Source organism: Anthonomus grandis, chromosome 2 (assembly GCF_022605725.1).
Source record: "Anthonomus grandis grandis chromosome 2, icAntGran1.3, whole genome shotgun sequence".
Lineage (NCBI taxonomy): Eukaryota > Metazoa > Arthropoda > Insecta > Coleoptera > Curculionidae > Anthonomus > Anthonomus grandis.
In genome coordinates this window covers 14,674,232-14,686,386 of record NC_065547.1, presented here as the reverse complement: position 1 = coordinate 14,686,386, position 12,155 = coordinate 14,674,232, and the positions used below count along the sequence as shown (strand labels likewise).

Sequence of the window (12,155 nt, the reverse complement as noted above, 5' to 3'; positions counted from 1 at the left end):
ATATTGCTTAATTAATATTTATCATTCTTTTATGGTAAAATAATTAATTAATTAATTGCAGAGCACCCTATACTTCCTACATAATTTTTGTTGTTTTCCACAGTCAACCTCATTGGTTTGTGCAGGCCAAGGTACAAATTGCATGAGTGACTAAACCTGCCTCTTAGAGTGAAAATAAGAGAGTTATGAATATTTTTTAGAAAAATGTACAGAGTAAGGTACTCTAGTTAATATTACTTATTAAAAAATTATCAATTTTTTGTGGTAAAATAATTATTTAATTAAAAGCAGAACACACTTTACTTCCTATGAAGTTTTTATTGTTTTCACAAGTAAATTATAGCCTATGCAAGCCAGAAAGTACAAATTGCATGAGTGACTAAACCTGCTTCTTAGAGTGACAATAAAAGAGTTATCAAAATTTTTACAAAAATGTACACAAAGTAAGGTACTCTAGTTAACATTGCTTAGTTAAAATTTAGCTATTTTTTGTGGTAAAATATTTACTTAATTAAATGCAGAACACACTACACTTCCTATGAAGTTGTTTTCACAAGTCAATCTCCTTAGCTTATGCAAACCAGTAAGTACAATTTGCATGAGGGACTAAACCTAGTTTTAAAGTGAAAATAATTAATAAGTTATGAATTTTATTTTTAGTCAAATTAGATTTAAAATTGCAACAAAAATTTATATAAATAAATAACAGAGCTATGAATATATTTTATAAAAATAATATTTTTAATATAGTTTTTATAAAAATTATTATTAAAATAATATTTTATAAATTAATTAATTAATTGCCAAGCATACTATAGTTCCTGTAAAGTCTTTGTTATTTTCAAACGTCAATCTCCTTGGCAAGTGCAAGGACAAATTGCATGAGTGACTAAAACTACTTCTGAGAGTGAAAATATCAGAGTTATGAATATTTTTTAGAGTTATATTGCTGAATTAAGCTGATTTAATATTTATCATTCTTTTGTGGTCAAATAATTAATAATTAATTAATTAATTGTAGAGCACACTATACTACATATGCAGTTATTGTTGTTTCAAAAAATTAATCTCCTTGACATGGTACAAACTGAATAGTTTTTGTATTTAATCTTAATTGTTTCATTAATATAGTAATCCATCAAAGTTTTTACTTCATTTCATTCTTATTTTAAGTTTTAATATTTAGACTTGCACCCACATTTTTATTGCCAATTTTCACAAATTACAGGGCATGATTTTTTTTTAATAAATTTGTGTACACATCCAACAGTTTTTAAATCTAATATAGATTTATTACGGTATATAAAGCAACAATTGCGACATAATGCAATAAAGTATATTGTTGACTAATCAAATAAATAATAAACCATTGTGGTTGCGTCGGAGGCGAATTTCGAGGTTGGAATTTCTCACAGTGGGATTTTTTACAAAATAAAAGTTTATTTACTTTCGCTTTTTTTTTAAATCTCTAAATCCTAATCAAATACACTTAGAATATTAGGAACATTTCAATCTCTGTAAGGTTATCCCTGGAAAATGTTGCATCATAAAATTGGATGTTCCTGGATTATTATTTAAAAAATTTCCAAATATTCCTAAAGGGCTTTAAATATTCCTAGAGCACTTAGTGAAGGATGAATGGATATTTTGAATAATCCTAGGATTGACAGGTTGAGATATTTTTTGTCAGGGATTTTCACTATTCTATTGTCATGAAATAATTGTAATATTCTTAAGAGGGTTCTGGGAAAAGAAAATACATTTCTTACCCAAAAATTTGATACCAAAACCTTATTACCAGTAAATCATATTACCATTATAAAACTTTATACTATTAAATACCAAACCCTTGACCAAACCATTTTTTTCATAAGGACAAAGGAATTTCTCATGATGAATAGGTTTGACTGGACACATTATATTAACTATCTGGCTGGTATATTAGTACTACTATGCACTTAAAATAATTTCTACCAACCAGTTGTATTGAAACCCCAAAGATTGTACCTATATCATGTCTATGTACACTCTTGACTAAGGTATGAAGTTGTCTTATTAGGTTATCGCTCAAAGGCCTGCAGCGTATTTGTCCTCCAAAAATCTTGCATCAGAAATATATACAATCTTATAATAATGGAAACCTAGGCAAAAATTTTAACATTACCATCAACTTAATTCTGGAGGCTTTAATTTTCATCAAAGAAAATCCTGAAATCTCTAGAGTGCTGCAGAATATAGTGTCATAACACCACATATAAACATGATTTGACAAACATTAAGTGCAATTATAGTTGCATTTAAAAAAATGTTCATAAAAATTTTCTAGTGCTATAATCTCTACTTTTGAAAAACATATTTTTATTCAATTAAAGAATATTTAACAGATGGTAGTTTACTAAATGTTGGCAGGTCAAGTGTGTCAATTTTGAGATAATACAGCTTCTTCCATGTGTGTGCTGTCTTGTATAAGTGTATTGTGTATGTAAATTGCCATTAGCCTCAGCTACTTTTTCAGACTCTTTCATATTTTTATATGTATTTTTAACTCTTTTATGTTGGGAAGATGCACTTATGATTTTTTTTGACATGTCCTACAACCTATTTTTGGTTTTTTTACATATTTTTAGTATTTATTTATATTTTATTTTATATTACATGTATTTAGTTGTATGAGCTATTATTATTAAGTCAACTGGATATATCCTTAGAACATTGAAAGGCCTTTCAATGTTCTAAGGGTATATCTGTAATGTTTAGGACAAATAAAGATTTTTGTTTGATTAATGGATTTGAGGGTAAGAAAGTGTTTCTGGGTTAGAAATTTAGGTAGTTACAAGCAGTTTTGAGTCAAGCATTTTTGTTCTAATAACCTTAGTAGATTTCTACTATTTGAACTATTCTTGCGAAATAAGTGTATTATTTTTAAAAGGATCCTGGGTGAAGAAAGGGATTTCTTAACCAATAATTTGATACTAGAATCCTTTATGTAGGGCAAAATCTTCTTGAGTTAGAGACAATTTTATCAAGCAGACATAATTGGCCTTAGTTATCACTTAAAATATTTTAATTTTTTTTAGGCCAAAATAGCAATTCCTGAAGTATGGTTTTTGAGGGTAAAAACCTGGTCAATTAATGTGACTTAAGGTGGTTGAAGTTGAGTATTTTTAGGACATAAATAATATATATTGGTGTTTTAACAATTTAAATTCAGAAATGCTCCACGAGATGGGGAAACATTCACTAAACTTCTGATAGTTTCTTAAACCTTTCAGGATTAATCATACATACATTTACAGATTGTTTTTTAAGCTGTAGGTGAAATAATGGTACCTATATATTGTGCTATAATGTTTATAATTATAGTTTTTCCAGGACAATGAAATCCATAGAATGACCAGCCAGATGCCCAGATCTGGACTTTTTCCTCTAAGGTTATTTAAAGTTAATAGTTTATGTAACGAGAAATTAGCGAATTTCTACACACTTCATAATTTAATGTGGATTCTTTGGTGGAACAGTGAAAGGTAAAAGGAGATGTCTCTAGACAATGAAATATGATATTAAAAAAATCACCCTGTATCCGAAACAAAACACTCTCGTCTAGCAACCTTTCTCTCTTTCTCACACACGACACCCTTCACTCACTCACTACAAAGAGTCTTGAATATCACCGTACCATACGCGCCGCGTAGCCGTTACAAACTAACCTTAAATACGCCAAGAAGGGAACGGAAACACCAAAAAAAAAAAACAACTACAAAACTCGACCATCGCCATCGGTTTCGAGAAGACAAGCGATTCGGATTTCTCGTTTCGTCATTTTTTTCCCTTCTGAACGAAAAAATGACTTTTTTTTTTAAATCGGAAACCGTCACGTATTTACCGAACCAGTCAGTCAACAAACTGAACGAGCGAACGAAAGTAAAGTAAAAACCGTATTATCGGTGGGTTTCTCGAGTTACCGACTGGGCGACACACAAAACATCATCGTGCAACTACTACACCATACAACCACCTTGCGGAGTATGAAATGCGACGTTGTCGCGGTGAGGATGGCGAGAGTAGTTTAGGAACGGGAGTGAGGATATTTTGCTCTTTAAGGAGGTTTACTTATGATCACTTTGGAGACGTGCAACAAATGTAAAACTCACAAAATATTTATTTGTTTGGTAAAGGAGTGAAAAAAGAAAGGGTTATTTATTTACAAGTTGTTCATTCCTGGGACGGGATGGACGGGATCCATATTCATTTAAGTATCAAAAGTATTTGAACGCCTTATGAAAAATTAAATGGTTGAAAATATTGAGTCGTTACTTATAAATAATATACCTGGACTGCCAATTCAATGAAAAGTAAATGGCCACTACTAGGACAAGAGGCTAAATCCCAAGTTAATTCCGTGTTTTGATTGGTCCTCGTCTTTTGATCGTCGTCGTCGTTTGATGTGGAATCAGGGACGTACCGAAAAGTCCGGTGTTGGGGGGGGGGGGGGGGAAAGAATTGTATTTTTACCAACTGGGATATTTTTTTAACCAACTTATAAAGTAGAAGGTTAGACAATTAGAGAATTAATTAAGTCAATAAACTCTTTTTGCATATCACTAACAAATAAAAAAATCGGTTCAATTTTCAACTCGTAATATTTATTTTACATTCTAACAAATAAGTATACTGGTTATAGTGCGGTTCTTTCACTGTAAACTTATTCAAAACTTACAACTTATATTAACTAGTATTTACAAATTACTTATGACCTTAAGTCTTCTTTGTTTTAATTTTGCCCATTGGGCTACTAAATTCTTAACATTTAAACGATCTAAAATGTCTCTTTCACTTTTCATAGCCATGATTAGGTCTAGCCGTTCGTTATTCATTTTTGAACGGCTGGCATTTTTTATAAATTTAAGCAGACTAAACTTTCTTTCATTAGTTGCTACCGAATATCCAGCTGTTAGTATAAATCTACAAAACTTAAATGCTATAGGAAAAATCTGTTTATTTTGGGAAGCAATTGTCATCACATCCTGCATGGACTTAACAACTTTTTCTGACTTGCTACATAGTTCAAACAATATTTCCAACTCCGCTTGTAAAGCTAATTCATCAATTTTGTGACTGGGTGGAAATAGTAAGATAGCCTGTTCTATTTGTGTTAAAATTATGTTTTTTTGTTTAAAGGAAAAGAAAATAAGTTTGTCAATGGTGAGACATTTTGAAGCACAACTGACAAATTTTCATCTAAAAACTTAATTAAAGTATCCAGAACAAGATAAAATTCTTTTCTATAAAACTGCTTATATGGAATATTAACAGAGCTATCCCTATTTGTATCAATTTTTTTTTGGAACAAGACGCCTCCTATGATGTTTTCGGAAATCAGTTTCCGGATCAACATTTAATTTTACTGCAAATTGTATGGCACTTTCGATTAAATTATTTACATCCTCTTCACTATTCCGAATATTTCGTAACGAAGTACATGTTAAAGAAATCATATTTACGGCATCAATGATATTCAGATCATCCTGTTCCAGAATTTCTGTGATTATTTTCATTTTATAAAATATATTTTTTAAGAACATTAAACATACTATAAAATCGAAACACAACATTCTTTTATATAAACCCAATGCTTTGGATTTGCTTTTATTGTCTATTGAATAATCATTAGCATTTGAAATATCTTCTAATAGTTGAAGTATTTCCTCGTATGATATGCTAATAGCTTTTAGCGTTTCTGCCCGAGCGGTCCACCTTGTTTTGGATAAGTTTCTTATTAAAATCGAATTTTCCACTTCAGCTAATTTTTCTTTCATTGCAAAAAATCGTTTGGTGCTCGAATTGAAAAAAACGTATAGCTCCTCCAACGTGTTAAACATTTCCGCCACTATAAATGAAGCGTGACAACTATGTTCCAAAGCTGTATTTGTTCTATGGGCTTGACATGGAATGTAAGAAATATTGTGACCCACCAACTCGGACAGCTTTTTTTGCGCACCTTTAAATTTACCAGACATTGAGGCAGCACAGTCATAGGATTGAAAGGCTAAATTGGCTGGCGCAATGTTTTGCTTTATGAATGTATCCAGAATATCTTGTGCGGTGGCTTCCCCAGTTTTATTTTTTGATTCCATAACAGACAGTAGTCTTTCCCTTGGTAAACCATTTTCATCAACTGAACGAACTACAATTGATAGCATTTCTTTGTTTGAAATATCAGGAGTATGATCCGCCATCACTGCATAAAACGGGCATTTTATTACTTCCGAGACAACTTCTTTTTGTATTTCTTTACCCAGTATTTCGATAAACTCATTTTGAGAAGAGGCACCCATGTAACTTACATGGGAAGGACGCAATTTTCTGTCTGCTAGCCATTTTCCAAGAATTGGATTGTGACGGGAAAGCAGCTGCACAATTTGAACAAAATTTCCATCATTTTCGTCGTTTCCTCGAAATCCTAATCCTTGTCGACCCAATATTTTAGCCACAAAATACTGACAACTTCTGTATTTTGACAAAGAACGCGTTCTTCTTCAATTTTCCTAACTCTTTGTTCCTTGTTAATTAAAATATCAATGTTGTTTGCTTTATAAGTAAAATTACCATAATCCCGCAAGGCTTGTTTATGTGAGACGGAACTGAAATGTTGCTGTAACTTCCCTAATTTTTTTGATCCAGAGCTCTTCATTTTTCCCCATGATGAGACTCCATTCTTACTCCAAGCTAACTCGGATTTCTCCCTTCCTACGCCAGTGGGAAATAAAAAACAAACAAAGCAAAAAGCAGCATCCTTGGCTGCGCTATATTCTAAGAAAGGATACTCTTGATACCATCCAGAATTGAAGCGATTTTTACCATCGCTGGGAAACATTCTTAGGTTGGTGGGGTCCTAATGCAATGAGAAAGTCTCGCTCTTTGTCTGTTTTAATTTCTTGTCTTATGCCGGGGTCATGTAGAATCATCATATTATCTCTAACATGTTTATCTACTTCGTAAATGCTACGCTTCTTCTCTAAAACGGAAACATAAGATTCACACGACACTCGTGTTAATTCACATTTTTCTTTAATGGTATTAGTAATATCCAAAATCTGGATAATGGTAATATATTCATCTATATTACAATCAGTTTGGATATTAGTTAATAAATTCTTAGCATTAGTTAAATGATCTAATAATGAAGCAAAACTGCCAGTGCATTCAAACCAATTATTGTGGTCTACTTCATCTGACACATTATTGTCAAAGTCTTCTTGACTATTTTGGCTTGTGGAAGGCTTTGTTTTATCAAATTCTTCTTCGTTCACGTTAAAATTCAAAGAAATATTCTCCACTAAAAAAGAAAATAGTTTATTTAGGTGAAAAATATAATTTTTAATTTTTATCTAGTAAATAATAATGTTACCTTGTGATGATGCCTTCTCGCCCTGTTCTTGGATGAAGTCATTTTCGGAATTTTTGTCCGAAGGATTCATGAAGACCTTTTGATTTTGATTCACGTATGAGAAATTAGGCACTATTAACTGATCAGCTAAGTTATCCATCGAATCACTATTAAGTTGAGTCTTAGAGTTAGAGCTTATGCGGTCTGAAAAATGTTCGTGATCATCTCCTGTTTCTAAAAGATATTGCACATTTTATTATTTTGTGTTGCACTAGACCAATATGTTGGCTAATAAAACATACCATGTTCTGATTCCTGAAATGTGTAGCTTTCAATGTTTTCATTTTCAGGTTCCTCAATTAAAATGTCTTTACTTTGTTCAGCTTCCGGAAAAACGGTAATTAACTGTTTTGGCTTTTTAGTATTTGTTACATCTACAAATCCAAATCAGTAATCAGAAAAAGTTCTTGTGTTCTTTTTTCCTATAACCACTAATAAGGCCGGTTTATACATTACGAATTATCGTACGTTTTATTGGCTAATATAAAATCGAAATACAAAACTAAAGTTTTTACGAAATGTGTAATTTTTTTATTTTATTTGCCGTGAGAAGTACGTTTTGCTATTTACACACTAGGTCGTAGCGTGTATAAGCTATACACGTGTACGATAACTCGTAGCGTGTAAACCGGCCTTTAAACGCAAAAACCTATCAAAATATATCTATTATATTCTATATTCAGCTTACCTTTAGATTCTTCTTTGCTCTTTCTTTTATTCACTGCCAATTCAAGTATATTTTCTATCGAACTAGACGATGCTAAAACAATACAATACGTAGGTAATAATTTATCGCGAAATTAAGCTTGCTAATTAAGTATTGTTTATTTTTAATGACTGAATAAATATAATGAATGAATATAAAAATCTAGATAATTTTGTGGTTTTAGCACACCCCTCTTTTAAAAGGGGTGTAAACAATCTTGACTATATCATCTCCTTTACTTTTTACCTCATTACAAGGCCAAACCCGCGATTTAGTTGTATTAGTATGTATTTTTACCTACCTTCGCTAACTTCTTCATTTCGTCTTTTTTTTGCCGCCAAAACAAAAGGATTGTCTGGAGCGCCTACTAGTTTTATTGCTACACATTTTCCGCCGTGCATCTTTTTCTCATGTGTAGGTTTATATTCTTTCACAAACTCTGAACCACACGATAAACACTGAACTCTTATTCTATTCGAACGTACTTTTTTTTCCATCTTAAAACACCAAAACTTATCCAAAACTTCAAAATGTATTTAAAAACTGAATAAGAACAATAATTCACCTGTTTGTTGCCGCCAAAACTAAATTTTTACTTTTGACTTTGACAAGTGACATTTTAGCGGGCAGTGCGCATTGATTTTAATATAGCTAAATGTGCATTCACACATAAGCGGTAAATCGAATTGCTGCAATGTCGTATAAAATTATTTTGTTTTGAAAGTTAAGGACGTTAAGGTATATATTTTATTCTTTGCAAGAGAGGATACCTACATTAAAAATTAATAGGGTTTTTACCAAAAAGTCTTCAGTTGTAACTTGATATAAATCAAGGATCAAGGTCTAGAATTTCATGTTAATCTTTGTAAGCGATATGTGCCGATATCATTTTGTTTATCGGGCCGCGACGTCCCAGAAATATTAAGAATAACACCGAGTCAACGATTTATTGACAGACATTATTGTATTTGGTAAAATTAGTTTTAAGAAAATGCTTATGTTAAGGTTTTTAAAAAATAGGTTATCACATAATGTTTTTATAAAAGTGTGTCATTAGTCTGGTTTGAAAACTTGAGTTTTTTAATTTACCAACTCTGGGAAATTTTTACCAACTGCACATTCTCATTGGGGGGGAGCCTCCTCCCCCTCCCCCCCTATGCATCCGTCCCTGTGTGGAATTGTGGTTATGTTATATTATGTTTTATTTATGTTATAGAGAATTATGAAAGAAGCTGAAAGCTGATAGAAGTTTAAAATTTAATCGAAAAATTTCCGTAGTAAATAGTATACTAGTAAAAGTAAAGTAGTGTATATGTATATGTAAAATAGTGTATAGTTATAGTGTTATTAGTATTTATCCGGTCCGGTAGTGTTGGTTTGTGGAGTTGAGATGTTCACTTCATGTTTTGCTGTTGAGATATTAACATTAACTACACAATATTAATAATTTATTTTTTCAAGTTTTGGATTATTGCATTGCATATTACAATGGGATTAATGTGTTTGGTGTGCAACAAAGTATTCTCCAACCAATCTAATTTAAATAAACATACTCAAAATGCTCATAATCTTAAACCCAGGATATCTTCAAATTGTATGTACAAATGTTTGGAAAAAAATTGTGGTTATTGTTTCCGACATAACATTGAATTAAAAAACCATTTAACTAATAAACATAATATTAGGATTAAAAGTGAGAAGTTGGAGTTTTCAAGCAAAGAAGGTAAACTTAATTAAGTAGTTTAAAGTTTTTCAGTGAGTTTTAACTTAACTTTAACTTAACATTTTTTTTAGAGTTTGCGAGCTGGAAAATGTCAATAGAAAAAATTAACAAAGCAAATTATATTTTATCAAGCACATCAAAGATTAAAGGCAACCCAGTTAAATACTATTTATGTATAATAGATGTGGTAAGTAAAGAATTGCCATCTTTTTTTTTAAATATCTGAAGAAATTTTGAAAACTACAATGGCTGGGATATGTATTGTTTTTGAGGGGGTGTAGGTATTCTGTATTCATAATAATGACATATCCCTTTTACCTGCTGGGGTGCAACTTGTATTAAAAAAACATGTTTATTTTTTATTAAGAAATTTGTTTTTGATCTCAGGAAAGATACAAACCAAAAGCTTGAATAAAAGACTCCCAAAAAGCCAAGGGTCATGCAAGTTAAACCGTTATTGTATAAGTATGATTAAAGTTACTGGAAAAGAAAATGTACCAGTAAACTGGATTAAAACTCATTATGGCCATGAACTTGATCTACAACATATCAGACTTCCACAGTTGGATAGAACAGTTGTAGCCTCAAAACTTACATTGGGGGTATCACCATCACGGTAAGTACATGGCACATGGATATGGCAGATTTTAATAAAAATATAATTTTATAAATATTTATTTTTTAGTATTTTGGATTCATATAGAGATAAAATTGATGAGGAAAATCTAAGTCGTGAAGATTTAATTACACGGAAGGATATTCAAAATGTCAAAAAAGCTTATCATATAAATATCTCAGAAGGTGTTAAACACGAGAATGATGCAGTGTCAGTCGATTTATGGGTAAAACAATGTAAAAAAGAAGAAAATTGTATTTTGTACTATAAACAACAGGGTGTGTTGGATGATAGTGATTTGTATAAGTTGGGTAGTGTAGACTTTTGTTTAATTGTAATGACAGATTTTCAAAAAAACATGTTAAACAAATTTGGGAATAATATAATAGCACTAGATGTGACTCATGGCTTAAACAATTATGATTTTGAGCTTACAACTATTATGGTGGTAGATGAATTTGGAGAAGGAGTGCCAGTATGTTTTATGTTTAGTAATAGGAAGGACACTTTCATTTATGAACTTTTTTTTGATGTAGTTAAATCAAATGTAGGGTTAGTATCTGCAAAAGTATTTATGACTGACATAGTTTTAACTTTTTACAATGCGTGGTGTAGTAAAATGGAGCCTCCGAATCAACATTTATTTTGTTCGTGGCACATTGACCGTGCATGGCAACATAACTTATCAAAAATAAGTAATAAAGACAAGCGTTCAGAAGTGTATAAAGTTATAAAATGTTTGCAGCAAAATACTAGTGCAGATATGTTTCCTGAATGCCTTTCTAGTTCAGTATCAGAATTGCTTCTAGATTTTGAGACTCATCAATTTGGGATTTATTTTCAGAATAATTATTTTAACAATTATGAAAAGTGGGCATATTCTTTTAGGGCACATTGTGGAATAAATACAAATATGCGATTGGAGTCCATGCATAAAACCATCAAGTATTTTTACCTAGATGGAAAAAAGGTAAAAAGGTTAGATAAAAGCCTGCATGTGCTATTAAAATATGTTAGAGATAAGTCTGTGGATAGGGTTATAAAAAATATTAAAGGAAAGCACACTATTCATACTAAAAATATTTTGCTAAGACATAGAGCTGCTCTTTCGAGCAACTTTAATATTGAAGTACCTCCTGCAGCAGCTCGTCCAGAAAAAATCTTAATAATAAATTAGATGCATTAAGAGATCAATTTGCTACGCGAGTATTAAGCACGTTTACCAAGTTGCAAAATACTGATACAAATACTTTAGATGATGAAGTAATACTGCAAATTCAAAGTCATTTGGATACAGTCGATAAATTACTTGATTTGCCTACTACTTCATTTGAACCATTTGTTCCAGTCGATTGTAATAACGACCCAACCACTAAAAAAATTAAAAAACAAAACAGATTCTTTTCAACTCAGAAAAAAAGAAAAGTTAATAAGTGCATGTGCAAGAAGCCAACCGCTTCTGAAACAGTAGATATTAATGCGGATTTAAAAAGTAATTTTAAACAGTTATTTGTTTCAAGTACTTCTTCAATAGATCATAATTATTTGTTATAAACATTATACATATAAGTTATTATAGGTATTTGCTTTCGTTTATGTCGTCATCATATGTAATAATTAATTTATTTACTGTGTGAAGGAAAGAAATAAATAGGTATTCAAA

The 12,155-nt window shown here is 31.1% G+C and overlaps 1 protein-coding gene and 1 long non-coding RNA gene across 9 annotated transcripts in view; both read right to left on the bottom strand.

Moving 5' to 3' along the window:
- LOC126750378 (cytospin-A-like) overlaps positions 1 to 12,155 on the bottom strand; it is a 240,202-nt gene that overhangs the window by 80,284 nt on the left and 147,763 nt on the right. Inside the window, exon 1 of one of the 8 annotated variants that reach the window (XM_050459991.1) lies at positions 3,609 to 3,980. The exons of 3 other annotated variants lie outside the window; for them this stretch is intronic. The gene's annotated coding sequence lies outside the window, so the exon portion shown is untranslated. 4 more of the 8 variants (XM_050459993.1, XM_050459994.1, XM_050459995.1 and 1 more) reach the window with 4 other exon arrangements.
- On the bottom strand, positions 6,904 to 8,809 carry LOC126750381 (uncharacterized). Its single transcript, XR_007665697.1, has 3 exons — positions 8,136 to 8,809; positions 7,690 to 7,821; positions 6,904 to 7,621 (listed from the first exon to the last, which is right to left on the bottom strand). It is a non-coding gene; the product is annotated as an uncharacterized LOC126750381 (long non-coding RNA).